Source organism: Callorhinus ursinus, unplaced genomic scaffold (assembly GCF_003265705.2).
Source record: "Callorhinus ursinus isolate GAN/ISIS: 27379988/994484 unplaced genomic scaffold, GSC_fseal_2.0 scaffold1, whole genome shotgun sequence".
In the NCBI taxonomy this organism is placed as follows: Eukaryota; Metazoa; Chordata; class Mammalia; order Carnivora; family Otariidae; genus Callorhinus; species Callorhinus ursinus.
This window is the reverse complement of record NW_027397063.1, coordinates 78,009,664-78,027,368: the sequence shown is the minus strand read 5'-3', so window position 1 is coordinate 78,027,368 and position 17,705 is coordinate 78,009,664. Positions and strand designations below refer to the sequence as shown.

The following is a 17,705-nucleotide window of genomic DNA, read 5'->3' as shown; positions in this document are numbered from 1 at the left end:
CTTCTATTACAATCTTTCTCAGAAGATGAGAAAGGGGTAGGGGGTGGGAGTTTTTCTAGAAGCATGTGGAAAAAAAAAAAGATGAAAAAAATAATCTCTCCTAATAAAAGAAATAGGACTGATACAATTGTGTGGTAAAATTGTGTAGTGATTAAAAACCCTATCATTTTTTCAGATAGATCAATAGCTAAATACAAATACATTCTCGCTAAACATTTTTCTTTTCAGTGTTTCTCTAGTGGCCCAAGTAATATATGACCACATGCCCTTTGCATTACTTTTACAAAAAGTAATCAGTACTAACATGTTTTTTAATATTTTTTTCTACATTTACATATATTTTATGTCATAGTTTTTATTTTTTTACAGGAAATATACCTGTATATTTCTTAAAATATACTTTTCCCTTATGGTTTCTAGGTTTGATGTCAAGATTAAAATAATATTCCTTTATACTTTTTCTAGGATAATAGAGTTTTTTGTGTTTAGAATATTAATCAACCTGGAATTTGTTTTGGATAATATCAGAGGAATATTCTTTTTTATTTTTCTCCAAATTGGCCTAACAGTCTCCTCTTCCTTTCCTGATTTACAATGCCACATTTATCACATAAGCATAGTAGATGGGTTGGAGGGCATGATTTGCACCCGATTCTGCTCCGTTGGTCTATTTATCTATTCCTCTACTAATATCATATGGGTGTTAACTTCTTCAGTTTTTGTACATTTTTCTACCAGGGAAAATCTTCACTTAACCATTTGTTATAAAGATTTTATGTATTCATTTGAGAGAGAGAAAGAGAGAGCACAAGCAGGGGGAGAGGCAGAGGGAGAAAGACTCCCCACTGAGCTGGGAGCCCCACATGGGGCTCAATCCCAAGACCTGGAGATCATGACCTGAGCTGAAGGCAGAGGCTTAACCACCTGAGCCGCCCAGGCACCCCATTCATTTAACCATCTTTAATAAATAATTGCTAATAAATTTTCCAATAGAGATGGATTATCCCAGTCTGAGCTAAGGCCTGGGAAGTGCTGGGAAATCCAGGATGGAAGAAAGAAACTCTAGAATCCGAGGATCTTTCTTCCTCAACAAACAGAATTCTGTGGGTTCACTCTACTTTCCAGTGATCTTTCTGTCTGAGGGTCCAGGTGACTCTGCCACTAGGACATGGCAAGTAACAGAACACCTTAAGAAGCCAAGGAATATAATCTTCACCAAATTCAGTCCCTGCCTTTCAGTCGGTCAGAGCCTAGCAGGAAAAAAAGGCACCCAGATAGAAGAGGGGCTCATTCTAACTTGGAGTTGAATGGGAGGTTCACATCCCTGCCACTATCACCTGAAGGAAAAGCAGAAGTTTCCTGTGAGTGAATAATTCATTTCACTAATAGGAGAGAGAAAGGATTTTCAGGAAACTTTGAGCAGGGAGATGATAGAAGGTATAAACTGTCCCCCAGGAGTGTGTCAGCAAACCAAATGAAAGCTTCTTTGTTCACTTCTCCCCACATATTCCTCTATGGAAGCAAACTGGTCTTTGTAGAAAGGAGACCTCTGTTAAAATAATGATATTTATTAAATGTTTATTATGTACCAGACACACATATGTATGCATGTATACATATAATTTTTAATATTTTAATTTATATATAATACAGTTTACATATAACTTATATTTTAATATGGGTGTGTATGTGTATCTTAATTTCTTCATGACAAGCACCCTCGAAGGTAGCTATTACGATTTTCATTTCACATTTGGAGACACAGAGGCTGAGCTACCCCCCAACATCATGGCACTCCTTCTAGGACTGTAGTAGGCATTACTACACCACTCTCAGCCTCGGGCTCCTCATGCAGGAAACAGGAGGGTCCTGCAATGGACTACCGTGAGTAATTTTTGAGCTAATGGCTATAAAACAGGCAGCGTAGGGCCCGGCTCCTAGAAAGTACTCAACAGCTAATAACGAACGGGGTCACACAACTAAGTGGCCCAATAGGTCTCTGCATAAAGTGATTCCCCTCAGGCTCAAGTCAAACAGTAAATACTTATGAGGTTGTTTTGTTTTCAGACCATCTTCTACAGCCTTTAAAAAAGGCCCTTTATAAAAATAAAAGCAAGTTTATCTAAAAAGAAAGTGATTTAAAATACAAGCTTATTACAAATAAATGTAATAGGTTTTTACTCCAACATTCCAACCACTCACCTCTCACTTTCCAAGCCTGCCAGTCAGGTCAACAGCAGGTTTCTAGACCCCAGTTTTTTGGGGTTTTTTTTAGGATTTTATTTATTCATTTGAGACACAGAGATACAGAGAGAGAGCATGAGCAGGGAGAGAGGCAAAGGGAAAAGGAGAAGCAGGCTCCCCACTGAGCCAGGAGCCTGATGCGGGGCTCAATCCCAAGACCCTGGGATCATGACCTGAGCTGAAGGCAGATGCTTAACCATCTGAGCCACCCAGGTGCCCCTAGACCCCAGATTTCTGATAAAAGCACTAAAAAGCATTTGGTTTTGCCAGCACACATGGCTCTGCCTGAGCCCACATTCAAACCCTGAGGCTTGTGCTGATTCGACTGGAGCCGCTTAAGGAGCCCACAGACAATCCCCATCCATAATCCCCAGGCAGAAACAGCCCCCACATCACAGGTGGGGACTCAGACCACGGCCTTCATTCAGCGAGTCCAATCAGGGTCCACTCCCATCTGAAAAAGGACTGTGTGAGGCCCTCTGGAAAGGCAGAGACCCATTCAAATCAGTTTTATGACCCCGGCCCAGAGTAGCCATTCCATAGATAACTCCTGGTTAACTGACCGAAATGGCAGGGCAACGTGAAAACCTGGTCACTGAACTCCCTTCTGCCATTCTCTAAAGCAAGAGGCCTGAAGAAAGTCCTAACATTTTAAATTGTTCATTATGAGCTAGAAACTCTTTAAAAATCTTTTTATCTAAACTTATCAAAAGATGAGATCAAGTCAGATCTGCTTCCATATCCATACACTCAAAATGGCGCACAAGTGTGACAGAGAGGAGGGTAGGCCTGAGATTAAAATGCCATCCTCTTAGATTTAAACCTTGGGAACATTTAACCAGAAAAATTGCATGTCACCTTTCTCATTCTTCCTCTTATTCCCACTTCCTTCCCTTGTTGGGTGCTAAAAAGACAGAGACACAAACAGGCAGTTGAGAGGAAAGAAGGAAGAAGGGATATTTTCAAGAAGAGCGGGTGGGACAATTTTACCTGTCCATTCACCTTATTCCTTTTTTCTCCCCTTCATAAACACTATCACATTTAAAAATTAAACATCGGTTTGGTTGACAGTGAATTTGGGAAAGGGAGTTTTCAAATTTTTCAATTTTTCAAAAATGGGTACTTTTATGTTTATAACTTCAGTTTCTGTCATACCATAACATTTAATTGCATTAAATCATTTTCGGACAATTAAGGGAGAACATCACCCATTGTCCCACCACTCAGAACTAATAATAGCTGACCACTTAATTGAAAACTTTCTATGTAACAGACACTTCACCAAGAGCTTTGTACATTACCTTGTTTAGTCCTATAAACTATAGGATTGTAGTTTATAAAATAACAACAACACTATAAAATAAGTACTATTATTATCTTCTATCTCTAGTTGAAATTAAGGCACAGAGTAGTTATTTGCCAGAGTCACACAGCTTATAATTGGTTAAAACAGTACTCAGAGTCTGATTCCAATGCTCATGCCCTCAACCATCCACCTTTCATCTAAGACTTTAATCACTTTTTAAAATAAAGTTGACCTTTAAACAAACCCCCTGTCCTCATGCAGTTGAACATCCACATATAAATTTTGACTCCCCCAAAACTTAACTACTAATAGCCTACTACTGTTGATCAGAAGCCTTACCAACAACATAAGCAATTAACACCTATTTTGCATGTCATATGTATCTAAACCGTATTCTTACGATAAAGCTAAAGAAAAGAAACTGTTGAGAAAATCATAAGAGAAAATGCATTTACAGTAGTGTACTGTATTTGTTGAAAAAAAAATCTATGTAGAATTGGACCCATGCCGTTCAAACCCATGTTGTTCAAAGGTCCACTGTAGAGTTAAATCATACTGCACTTATAGTTTTAGAACAGAACTAGTACACTCTTCTTCAGGGAGATTTCCTGGTCTCTATTTGAAGGGGGAAAAAAGGCAAGTCTAGTAACTTCATTTCAATGTGTTGAATGATGTTGCACAAACCACTAAAAAAACCTAAGATTAGTGACTGAAAGCAAATTGCTTCAGGATTTTGCAGAGGAAACTTGTAAAACATGGTATGTTCTAGAATGGAGAGGAGGCTGATGTCTCTCAAATCCCCTTCTGAGGGGTCTTTATTTAAAGTGATTCCCCTCCTCTCTGTCAGTCCCACACACCTGAGAACTGCCAGAGGAAAATCTCAGACTTCCCACATGCAATCAAGATGCAATGCTAAAATAATAAAAATTCGTTTGAGGTGTCAACATATATACAAGTCTGCCTAAAGGAAGGGCTGTGATGTTTCATACCCCTTGTCTTCGAATTGCAAAGATCACGGGGTTTTCACTGCTTTTGCCTTTTCCAGAGCTCATTCTTGTTGTAGAACCATAAACTCTACCAAGGGAGCTTCAAGGTATGCATAAACGAGGAGCTTGTGGCTTCTCAGCCTTAGACCTTCCTAGTGGGGAGGTAGCACTCCTGTCTTCCTTGCTGTAGACCAATTTCCCAGAAGAAGCCCAGGGAATTTAGCAGCACTTAGCCAGCCCTTCTTCTGAGTACAAAGAGACTGTCGGGATGAGTTGTTAAAATCTTGCTCCACCCCTTCCTGCTATGGGCAAATCCCTAACTTCTATGGTCAGTTACTGCTCTCAAAAAAGAAGGCATGGACTCAAACAGTACTCTTCTGTTGAAGCCCTGGGGCTCTGAGGTAGGATATCCAGTCCAACAGTCAGCAGCTTGAGAAGATCAGAGCAGCCTCTCCCTGCACCCTGGCTTCATTCAGAGCATCTTTGCCTTTATCTTTTTATATTTGGGGGTTCTATATAAAACTTCATTTGAAAAAAAAAGTCTGCAGCTACATTTTTTTTTTGTAAAAATCACTGGATTGGATGATTCCTAAAGTCTGCTTCAGTTCTATGCAATTTTTTTTAAAATAACCCAGTTCAAGCTTGTATATTTCATGCATATATTTCATGTGAAGCAAAAGAGTACATCCTCCTCACATCTGTAGTATACACTGTTTTCCACAAGCTTTTTTTGGGGGGGGCAGGGGGGAGGGTTTATTGCTTTTACTGGCAATATTTATGGAAGGTCTGAATTATCTTAATCACATGGGTACCTGCAGATCATGTTTGAGCTACATAATGTGTGATCTTTCACTTAGTTTTCACACAGCATTTCCAAAGGCATAGTTTGACCACATTATTTCAGGCTCTGGGAAACCAAGAGTCCTAGGTGGAACACAAAGGTATTACTGATCAGCTTCTGCCTCCCCCAAAGAAGGGATCATATCTAGTTTCCTAAGACACAGGTTCATTGAAGACACTGACATTATTTAATGTTTATCTCACACTCTCTTAAGGAATGACACATATGTGAAATCCATCAAGGGCTTGATACTCAAATTGCTGGAAAGGGACAGCTGGATTTGCAATTATCATGTTATGTTGGCATCAGCCACAAAAAGTGCTGTGAAGGCCTATGTGTATTTTCCGTAAACAGAAGATGTTAGTAGAGAAGAATTTTTTTAGTGTGGTATCGATCAGTCTAGAATCTGGGTAATACTATAATCCTAGAAGGTCTCTGTGTTTTGGTAAACTCATTGTTTGTGCCTCCTATTTTGTTTCATTTAAGCCACTTTCAAACCATAGTACACAGGCCATCTGCATTCGCATCATGGCAGGAAGGTATTTTTGAAAAGTGAAAATTTCTACTGAATCAGAATCTTATAAGAAGGGCCTGTATTGTTAGCATGTTTTCCAGGGCTTCTAGTGCACACCAGTTCCTTTTATTTTGTGTGTGTGAACGCTTTACTGTAATAGGGCCTCAGAAAACATCATTTGTGTGTTCCGAATCATTGGCCTCCACGGTTATGAGGTTTGGCAAGTCTCCTTGCTACTGGATTTTTTTTCTTTTTAAATGAAGTAGGGACACGGAGTCTCTGGGGTGGGGATGTTGTAGATGATCTCTAAGCTCCCTGCCAACTTGAACATGCTATTCCTGATGCTATTTGGGTTAACTTAAGCTTAAAGGCCAGAGCAGTTTATCACCTTAGGTATTCTTTAGTTAGAACTATCTATTAAATGGCATATATTCAACCTGGAGAAACAGAAACTTTTAAAATATTTATGTACATATTTATGATGTGTGAAATGGAAAATGATACATCTGGGAACAAGTACCAGAAATTAAAAAAGTGTCTAATAAAATAAGCAAACGAGGAAGAGTCATATATCACCTGACTCAGTTCCTCCTAGAGGGGCAATCGAATGAGCTTTGCCTTGAAATCCACAATTAAATATACTATAGAGTCTAGCCAGAGAACACAGTTTCAAAAAAACATGACTTGGTCCTTTATGAGTCTGCTTTTCTGTTGAATTAAGTTAAGGTTCCTAAACTGATTTCTAAGTAGTTTTTTGAGTCATTGATCTGATTTTTTTTTCCCATTGAGATCTACTCTGAAAACCAGCTGATGACAAACTTTTATTCTATTGGTTTTTGGACAAGGCTTACTTTTTTTGACCTATGGTTATTTAATGTCTATAGTATGTCGTTTTACTTCCTGAAATACTGTTGATCATCTTCCAAACTTTTGGACATCACATACCATACCACTCGTTCCCTGGCTCTAAGCCCATATCTTTGTATAGACTCATCCCCCAGAGGCACTGAAATTCCAATCATGCTAAGTTCTTTGAGGACCAAGACCTTGAGGATGCTGTTCTCTTCTTCTGGGATGCTTCCTTCCTCCCTCTTTATGTACCCAATATGGGTGATGTTTGATCCATAGCAGAGAGGCCACTGAGGCAAGAGCAAAGTGATCAGGGAGAAGAATATTAGGAGATATGTGGGAGGCAGAAAATAGGGCAGATCATGTAGGACCTTATACTCGAGTTAGATGGAATATAATTGAAAGGATCATAGCAAAGGAGTGGCAGGATGTGTTTTGTACCTAACATAGAGCTCACTCTGGCTGCTATGGTGAGAATGGTCTGTGGGTGCAGGGAAGTATGAGAAGAATAGAAGGAGAGAGATTAATTAGGAAGAAACTGTCTGAGCAAGAGATTAGTTTGGAAACAGTGGAGATGGTGGAAAGTAGCCAGAGCCTGAATATATTTTGAAACTAGAGTCCGTAGGATTTGCTGATGAATTCATGTAGGGTATGACAGAAAGACGAAATCAAGGATGACCTCCAAGTAGGAGGTCAGAGCAATTGGAAAAATGGAATAGCCATTTATTGAGATATAGCAGAAGAAACACATTTACAGGGGATGGTAGCAAATTAGAAGTTCAGTCTTAGGGATGTTGAATTTGGATGGCTATTGGACACTAAAGTGGGGATGTACTGTAGGAGGTTGGATATAGGATTCTAGACTTTAAGGGAGAGATTACATCTAGAGAAATTCATTTGTAAGTTGTCCACTATAGGCATTATTTATAAGTGAATATAAATATAAAAGAGGAATGTTAACATAAAAACACTTTAAAAAGTGAGATAAATGAATAATTGAATTAATTATGCTGATTGAAATACCAATTTTGCAGAGTAAAGTAAATAATACAAAAGTCTCATAACAGTATCGTTCAAAAGAAATTTCATTCTTCACTTTATTCTCTTACGGAAAACTTGGCAACTCTCATTTCCAAGAACATACAACTAATGAAGTTATTTATTAGACTATTCATTATAGATATGGTGAATACAATTATCAGCTTAAACATGGAATTACTGAGACTTCTAATTCTATACCTCAGTGGTCATATATTTGCCAAAAACACAAAAATCAGTATATCAATATGATGAAGCTATTGAGTTTTAGATGGATATCACAGCCAAAAGAGGTCTTTGGGCACATTAAAAACTTCTCATATCCTCACATGATGGTTTACAGTTTACAATCTTTATCAGTTTACAGTTACAACAAATGCACATGCCACTTCTATTTGTCACCTCCCTAAGGAGCCTGAAGTCCACCCTGGCTTTAGCTGCAGAACAATAAAACTTTCACAGGATGAGAAGCATGAGTCCTTTTCCATTTCATGGAGAAGACTGAAAAAAAATAAATCGTCCTTACTGGCTACCATCCAGCAGGTCAGCTGCACTATGTATGTCTTGGATCTGGGTTAAATCTCCAGAAACATCCTCAGGTATGGAAACCTGGGCCTTCCAAAGCAGCACAATGGAAGAGAAAAATGTGCCTGAGAATGTGTCTGGACTCACCTTCCACTCAACCACCTCACCCTTTTGCCAAACCCTGCCACCTCTGTGCTTGGATTTGTACCTTCAGATGTCGAGGCATACGTTTGCTCCCCAGTCCGATTTGACATCTCTTCATCATTAGCCTCCCATCTTGGACACCTTCCCTTTATGAACTAAGTTTCTGAGTCCCTACTCACAAACTCCCCTGTATCCAGATGCAGATGATCTATTTTAATAACCTCTCCTCAACAACGACAATGCAGAAGAAGGACAAAGACCATTAATTTTTATATTTGCTACACACTTGGCCTTTCCCCATGTTATCTAAACTATATAATAGTTCTAACCAGAAAGACATTTTCTATTTTACAAATGAGGAAACAAACTCAGAATGACATGACCCAATTCTTACGGTCACATAGCTACTAGTAACTAGAAGAACTGAGATATGAACCCAAGTCTATATTAATCCAAAGTCCAAGCTCTTTCCTTAATTCTGCACTACCACCTCCCCTCCTCATGACCTTGTCCCATTCTCCATGGGACAACATCAACACAAGTTAAATTATGGTCTGTTTTTTCCCCCCGCTCTGGGTGAGGTTAACTGCTTCTTGTTTCTCCCTTAAATGATCCTTCAGAATATTTCATGGTCTTCTCCCGTCCTCTATCCCTTTGCCCATCCCCACCCCCCACTGATGACCACCACCCTGGAGATTGTCAAAACCGTGTTATAACTACTGAACAACAGCCAGATTGAAAAGAACTTCCACGTGTCTGAAAGACAAAAGATCCAGTTTTGTATCAGGCTCCAAATCTGTTTCTCAGACAGCTCCCATAAATCTGTACCAAAATCAAAGGATGCAATTTATACGAGAACTTCTTCCAGTTAACACATCTACTCCATTGTTTGCTTCAAATCAAGGTTTCAGTGTGGCTTATGGCTGGAGAGAAGAGAAGAGGGTCAGTGGGGTTTCCATCCTGAGGCTCAGGCTTCACAGGTGTGCCTGCTGTTCTTCTCTACACAGTGCCAGACATCCTGTGGACACTTAACACTCATAAAGGAACAGGGTTAGTCCCACAGTCTCAAGCTACCTGCCCTAAACAGGCATCACGGGGAGGAGTTTAGGTCACAAGCTGACATTCTTACGCCTCTTGCCCCTAATGGATTTTTATCACATCATAAAGGAGGCTCCTCAGCCAGTTGGAAATCATTGCCTTGCTGAATCAATTATGACTGCAGGGCACTTTGGAATGTTATGTTGATTGTGATGTTAATAGGTACAAAGATACACAATGCGAAGCTCAATAACCATTCCATTAGTGTCTAGTTTAAAGTTTGTTTCCAATATCATCATTATGACAGAGAAAATGACCCATAAGGACACAGTACTGGAGAAAGTAAAGCTCACTTATAAGTATTCTAGCCTCTAAAAGCCACTTGCCCTCTCCCCAGCTTCATTCCTCATGAAATGTGCACAACACTGAATTTGCACAGCCAGGCTCATGGAATAATCAAAGGGAAAATTTCGATTGGGATAAAATTGGCATGCAAACCATGAAAGTGGGGACAAAGTCACATGTCATTTTCATTACTAACATAGTGATACAACAAACACAGCATTCACCATGAATTGCATTAAGAATCCTAAAGCAGAAATCTTGGAGGTGCTAGAGTACCACCATGTCAGTAATTTCACATTAATGTATTTGAATAATGGGCCATTCACCTTTCATTTTCCAGACTGCCATGGGTGCTGTTTTACATGGTTATGGACAAGGTATTTTGGCACTCATTTTCATCTTTCCATCTCTGACCAAGCTCTACTAGTAAAAAAATGACCCCGTGTATAATCTCCTCGGCTGCAATTCTCTCTTTTGTGTTGGCCCTGCAATATTTCAAATGTTAAATTCTGGAAAGAGAAGAAATGGCATGGAAAGCAAATCATGAAGCCTTAATAAGAAATCAGATTCTTAAAATTTTGGAGGAGGTTAGTTTGATGACAAGGAATCTAGAAAAATACAGGACAACAGATGAGGTATACAGACCTTAAGTTTCTCATTGGAGTCTAACACCAGCTCAAAATCTCTACAGAGTACACAGTCATGAGCTCATATTACCTGACCTTTCAGCTATACTCTCTCCATTTGAACCCAGGGAATAGTTCGGTAGGAAAGAGCCTGGTGGGATGAGCTTGGGATTTATAGAGGACCCTGGGTTTGAGTCCAGTCAAGTGATAACTAAACAGCATCACTTTTCTGAGATGCAAATTATAGATAATAAAATTCTGTAAAGCACTACAGAATTTTAATTGGTATATAAAGGTAAAGTGATCAGACTTTTGGGGAATCTGTTAGATATTCTATTTATTCATTTGTTCATGCATTCATTCTGGTAAGGAAACTTATCCCAATGATACACATCAACAATAAGCCAGACAGTTAGTGAGGGAGAGATTAAAAGAAAAAGCTATAGTTGCAGAGCTTGTTCATTGATCAGTTGAGGGAGGGAGAGAGGGAAGGGTAATGGAAGGGAGGAACCAACATGAAATTGGTGATACTTGAACTGTTTTCCAGGTGGAATGCCAATCTGTAAGGGGATAGAATGGAAAAGGCTAGAGTCAGAGGGAGCAGCCCAAGCAGGAAGAAGGAATTAGAGTGTGCACATGCCCAGGAACCTCATGGGATCCAAGGTGTGCAGGCCCATGTTGATGTTAAGCATAACTGGGGAAAGATCAGATTATCAGGGTCTTGTGAGGCATGTTAAGGAGTATATATACTTTCTTCTAAGTCAGTTGTTCTAAATTCTGGTTGCACATTACACTTGAGGAGCTTCTGAAATATACTCAGATCCATCCTAAGAGATTCAATTTATTTGGTTTGGGGAAGGTCCTGAAGTGGCAATTTTCAATGCTATCCAGGTACAGCTGGGGCTGAGCACCACACTACAGGGATGAAGTTATGCCAAGAATGTTTAAGCAGAGAAATGTCAAGGTCACTTCAGCGTTAGAAAGATAAGTCTAGCAGATGTGTGGAGAATTGGAGAGAATGGAAACCAGGTAAAAACTAACAGTCTATTGGAGCAATAGTGTTCAAACTGTGGTTCACCAAAACTCTAGGGTTTATGGAGTTTTTGCAAAAGTTATAAAACATTTGCCTTCAATTTGTTTTTTAAAACATTTGTTTAATTACTATTAAAAGAATAATTGACAAAAATTCCAATGTGACATAAATCAAATTTTAGCACATCAACAATGGTTGAATTTATGTTTCAAATTTAATTCAATATTCTCCTGAGATCCTTAATGGGTGAATAGTCTGGAATTATAAGGCAAGTTGTTTTAAAGGGGGATAGGGAGAGTCACCAGTCCACGGGATTTTTTTTTTATTATCATACAAACAAAACGGAACATATGTTGAATATTAAGAAGGAATGGCCACCTAAGACACAAGATTTCAAATATCTGCATTTCTCAAATTCATTCTCATACATTGACTTTTTCTCGTGCATTAACTTTTTAAAATTGTGGCAAAATACACATACAATGAAAATTACCATCTTAACCATTTTTAACTGGGCAGTCCAGTAGTGTTATCTATTCTTATTGTTGTGCAACCAATCTCAGAACTTTTTCATTCTGCAACTGAAACTCTATTTCCGTTAAACAATAACTCCCCATTACCCTCTACCCCCAGCTCCTGGTAGCCACCATTCTTTGTTTCTATGAATTTGCCTTCTATACGTACCTCATGTAGTAGTATCATATAGTATTTTTCTTCTTGTGACTAGCTTATTTCACTTAACCTAATGTCCTCAAGGTTTATCCATGTTGTAGCATGCGGCCTTTTTAAAGATGAATGATATTCCGTTGTATGTACATTCCACATTTTGTTTATCTATTCACCTACTGATGAACATTTGGGTTGCTTCCACCTCTTGGCTACCGTCAATAGTGCTACTGTCAACACGGGTGTGCAAATATCTCTTCAAGACCCTTTCAGTTCTTTGGGATACATGCTCTGAAGTAGGATTGCTGGATCATATGGTAATTCTACTTTTAATTTTTTGAGGAATACATTGACTTTTAGTAAGTAAAATCTACACACCCTTATAAAAAGTAGCTTCATCTATTTTATAAAACAATTCTGCTTAAGAATTTAGAAAAGTTAATCGGGGAGGAATCTGCTGCTTTGGGGGGAGTTGGTGGGCAGACCACAAAGCAAAGATGGTAGGACTAGAGGAGAAGGAAGAGATAAGAGGTGAAGAAGGTGATTGTGTCAAGGTCTCTGGGTGCCCCCTACTCTTTAATGATTGTGGCCCTGTGGGGAGTCCTGGGTTGAATGAAAATAACACAAAACTTTGGATCGCATAAACTTGGGGTCAGTGAATGTCTGTCCACAGCTGACTCAGAAGGAAAGCTGCTATAAAGATTATAGAAAAGCAAAAAACTGCATTATTTTCCTAGCCTCTTCTCAGTAGGCCCTCTATTTGGGTCACAAGGTAAAGAAAATATGCATGAAGGGTCTTCATTCTATTTCGCCTGGAGGCCTGGTTTCCTCCTCTTATATTCCAAAATTGATAGCACCAATAGTAAATTCTGCACTGTGCTTTGAAAAAGCAAGTTACCTAAATTTAACACACCAGTAGGAAAGGTTCCTATCAGAAGAAGTGGAGAACTAATAGTGGTGCTCTCAATTAGTTGGGGCCAGAAAAGAACAAAGGCAACAAAAGGAAAGCCATTATGCAAATATCTGGTCAGTAATTGCCTGCCCACCTTGAGCAGCCTCGGCAAAGAATGGAGGAGAGTAGCTGAATTGAAGGGTTTCTGCCAGATTGAATTATTAGATGTCTCTATAATTAATAACAGGGTTCTGCAAAATTCTTCCTCAGCAGGCTTACTGACGGTCTTCATGTGGTTGGGGGGAGGGCTATGTAAGAAGGATAAATCCAGGATAATGCCCTGACCCCCAGCTCAGATGCCTTGACTGATATGGCAGAGGCCCGGAATACAGGGTGAAGTGCAGGTTCAGGGAGTTTGAAAAGATGGCCAATCTGGAATAGCTATAGGGCAGCATGAAGCCACAGAGATACCGGGCTCAAACCAAAATCATTTGTCCAAAAATCTTTTTTGTGGGTCACCTACTATGTACCTGGAATAATTCTGATTGCTGGGAGAGCTTCAGTGAATAGAACAAACATGGTCCAAATCCTCAGGGAGTTCCTAGAGGATGTGCCAGGCAAAAATCAACAATTACGATAAATGGGGCCATTGAAAAATAGATGTTGCCACAGAGTACTATGGGACGCTTAAGGCAAGCCCCTAATGGAGCTCTGGGGGAAGCTGCATCTAAGTAGGAACACTGAGATATGAGGAGGACTCAGCCAGGTGAAAAGGAGGAGCGAGTTTCAGGCAGAGGAAGCAGCACATGTGGCAGGAGAGAGGCTGACATGGTGATGGGTAAGGAGTTCGGTAGGATGATCATGAAGTCAATCAGGCAATGAGGTTGGTAGAGTTCTCACACTTTAGTGAGCACCACAGCCACCAGGAGGGCCAATTAAAGCACAGACAGCTGGGCCCACTCACAGAGTTTCTGATGTTTTAGCTCTAGAGAATTTGAAGTTCAACTAAATCCCCAGGTGATGCTGAAGCCTCTGGTCTGGGGACCACAGTTGAGAACTAGTAATATAAAAAATATCGCGGAGTTGGCAATTGGAGGGGGCTGGAAGTAAATCTCCCTAGAAAGCGGCTGTGACCGTAAGAAATTAGTAGCAGCCTGGACCAGCAGTACGAGTGGTGATAAGCAGGTATGGAAACCGTAGAATTGACAGTTCTCAGTGACAAACTGTATATCAAGGTCAACAGGGAGTTCAGAGTATAGAATCAGAGGATCATGTTACTCCCTGAGACAGGGGAAAAGGAAGAACTGATCTGGGGCAGAAAATGGCATTTGTGTCTTGAGAGTATTGCTTTTGAGTTACGTAAGTAGAAAGCAATAATCAAATGGATGTTGTATCAAAGCTTTGTAAAGTGGGTAGTCAAATGTACATTATTTGAGAGCTAAAAGAAATAGCAAAATAGGCTGGAGATATATGCTAAGGTCCTGGGAAGGTATAGCATAAGCACAGAGATAGAGATTGGAGCTGTAGGCATGGCCCAGAGAGAGCAGGTAGATAAAAAGAGAAGCCCTAGAACAAAATCCTGAAAAAAAGAAATAAAAATGGTGATTTCAGGAATGAGCAAGAGGAAAACCAAAAAGGAAAACCAAAATGGTCAGAGAGGCAACCAGAACTGCCCAGGAAATGTACCAAATAGAGAGCATTTCCAGGAGGGAGTGATCGACAAATGCAGAGAGGGCAAACAAGAGAGTGTCACCACATCCACTGGCTTTCGAAACACCGAAGTGTGGTGACCTTGGGGAAGGCGCTTTAGTTGAATGATAAGAGAGGGAATTGGATGCAGCGCCAGCATGATGATAGCATATTCTGTGCAGTGGAAATCCTCTTGTGGATTGGAAACTCTACTGCAGGTTCTCTTGCTTAAGCACCTTAATTCTATGTACAGAGACATTTGGAAAATGCCATGTCCATGGCAAAACAAACTCAGAGGCTGGCAAATGAAACTGACATTGCACATATATTGGTCTGAAAGGAAGAGAGTGCCTGCAACGCAGCTCAAAGCCTGGGAACAAGAGTTCTCACACCGAGGACACCCAGCGCCATCCTACGGTGACCATGGCAGCCTTTTTCCAGAGTAACCCAGCAGGCTAAACCAACAGCTACAGTTCTGTTCAGTTCTCTCCCTCGTGGGCATCCTGCCTCTGTTGTCTTTCTCTCATCACATCCTCAGCATGCCCTCCTCCCTGCCACCCCTGCCCAACAGTCTCCCCCTTCTGGGGCACCCAACGGGAGTGCTGTTCCTTAAGTGTAAGCGTCATCATCACTGCTGTGTGGGGACAAGAGCGAGAATTAACCACAGGATGGACAAACAGCTAGAACGGAGTGTGAGGTAGCATGGAGACAAGACAGACAAAATCAGCTATGATCAAGAGAAATTAAGAAATGCATTCCCAAATACAAAGACTATGCCACAAATAGGTTAAATGAATAGCATCCAACACAGTAGCATGCTGAGAGGCCTTTAAGCCTGGGGAAACACCATGTAAGCCAGAACCGTGAATCTTTTATAGCGTTCGGCCAGTGCTTTGGAGTCTCTGAAATCCCCATTACCTTCTCCTCACAATCTGAGTGTAGCATATTGTTTTAGTTCAAAAACTAGAGTACGATTTTAAATGTTTTATGGATTTTTTTCATGAATGAAGTGTAAATGTAATTCACAAGTTTGGGCTGACAAGATTTGATTTTCAAACTCAGAGTAATCCAGAAAATCTCATTTTAACCAATACCAATTAGCATTCCCTTTACTAAATCATTCCTTTGATTTGTGAGTGACTAATGATATTTATTTTGAAGTTACTTGGCTTATGTGAAAAAGCCCAGAATCTACCCTGTTGTTGTCTAACTTATTGGATACAAACTAAATCTCTTCATCTACCAATTTCCTAGTAAGTAAAATTACTCAATTGGATTAGATGATTAGATGCTATCTAAGACACTGGCTTGTGTAAGAATGCTGTCAGCAGGACACGGGATACTGATGACCCTAATAGAACAGATTATGACCAGCAGAATCAAAGCTTGACAAAAGCTTAGACATTATCAACCTCAACCTACTTGTTTTACTTATCTATAAAAAGAGACCCTAAAAGATTTAATACCTTGCCTACTGTCAAGTAGCTTTCTAGGATCAGATCCAGAGTCAGATTTAAGACCAGTACTATTCCCACTGCAGTGTATGCCCCTCAGTTTATGCATTAAAGAGGGTAAGGACATTAAGGATTAAACACAGATACTCAGCGGTGAATCAGGTATAAGGAAAGGGACAGTACAATGTCAAATGGGATATATCTCATAGAATAAAGATCTTTGAGTTCTAAAGAACACAAAATGTGTCATCAGCTTAGGGGAAGTGGATAATAAATGGTGAAACCAAAAGGCAGGAAGGATTGCAGAGTGTGTATGTTGCTGCCCGCTTAAAACCAGTGTGTTTTGATTTTTAAATACCTTTGTATCCCTTCAAACCTCTGGTTACACCAGCCTACTACTTATTCTTAAAGTGTCCAAACTTTGGGACTAAAATTAGAGCTGTGTGTTTGTTTCTTATTCTCAGCAATGGAGGTATTTTATTATAGTTGAGAATTTATAGATAGGATCACCGGAGTAGAGAATAAAGTAAATGTCGTTACGTCAGTTCACATTGGTCCTTCAGAGTTCATGCAGAAAAGGTGTGTGTTCACATGTTTCAGCTTTGCTAATTGATCTATCAGCAAATACTGAAGACAAATCGTTAATAATTTCCGAGGTCAAACTAGTGAATACCTAACACGAGAAATTTCCTTCTGCGCTCTGGTATCTTGTTAACACATTTCTTTAAAACCAGATTTTCTTTAAAAGCTTTAATGAAAGAGCCAATTGATGTGCATGGGACGCATTTTCCTACTCAGCTTGCAGGAATGACATTTCTGTGGTAGCTCTAGGGTTCTCCTTTAAATAAAATTGTAATATGAATATGGTGGGAGACCCAGGGAACACGGAGGGGGTAGGAGAGCTTACAGATAAGGGTCCATATAATGAATCACTTGAAACAAACATGAAAATACATATTGCAGAGAAATAAAATTATAAATAGTCATGGGATATAGAGGATCAGAGAGAGGTAGGAGCAAAATAGAGATAGGAAAATGAAATTCAAACTTCTAAAGGAAAACAACAACATAAATGCTTTGGGGAAAAAACAGGACTTCCCAGAGATTTTTAACCCAAGAAGGAAAGTGAACAAGGATGTATAGGGATTTACAGTTTGACCCACAGGCTGATAAATGTCACTTGACCTGCCCGGACACTTCGTGCAAGTTGAAATGCTCAAATTGCCAGTTATTAAGTTGTTAAAACAGTGCTAAAATATATGTAGCATTGGTTTTATCACCCCCATTTCATAGATGGAAAAATCAAAGAGAGTACACTTTCATGATATGCCTACAGATTCATACCAAACCATTTGTGCAAATAGAAAATGGGATCTAGATATCTCATCTTCCAACCCATTCCTTCCTGCCTAGACCAGGCTAGAATGGATGACCAAAGAAATAATTCATTTTCTTCCCTAGAGAAATTTTAGTACTAGACAGACACCCATCCATCTCACTGGGGAAATAGGGCAG

The 17,705-nt window shown here is 39.7% G+C and overlaps 1 protein-coding gene across 6 annotated transcripts in view; it reads left to right on the top strand.

Annotated features, from left to right (window-relative positions):
- KCNMB2 (potassium calcium-activated channel subfamily M regulatory beta subunit 2) overlaps window positions 1-17,705 on the top strand; it is a 226,203-nt gene that overhangs the window by 44,149 nt on the left and 164,349 nt on the right. The gene's annotated exons all lie outside the window — the stretch shown is intronic.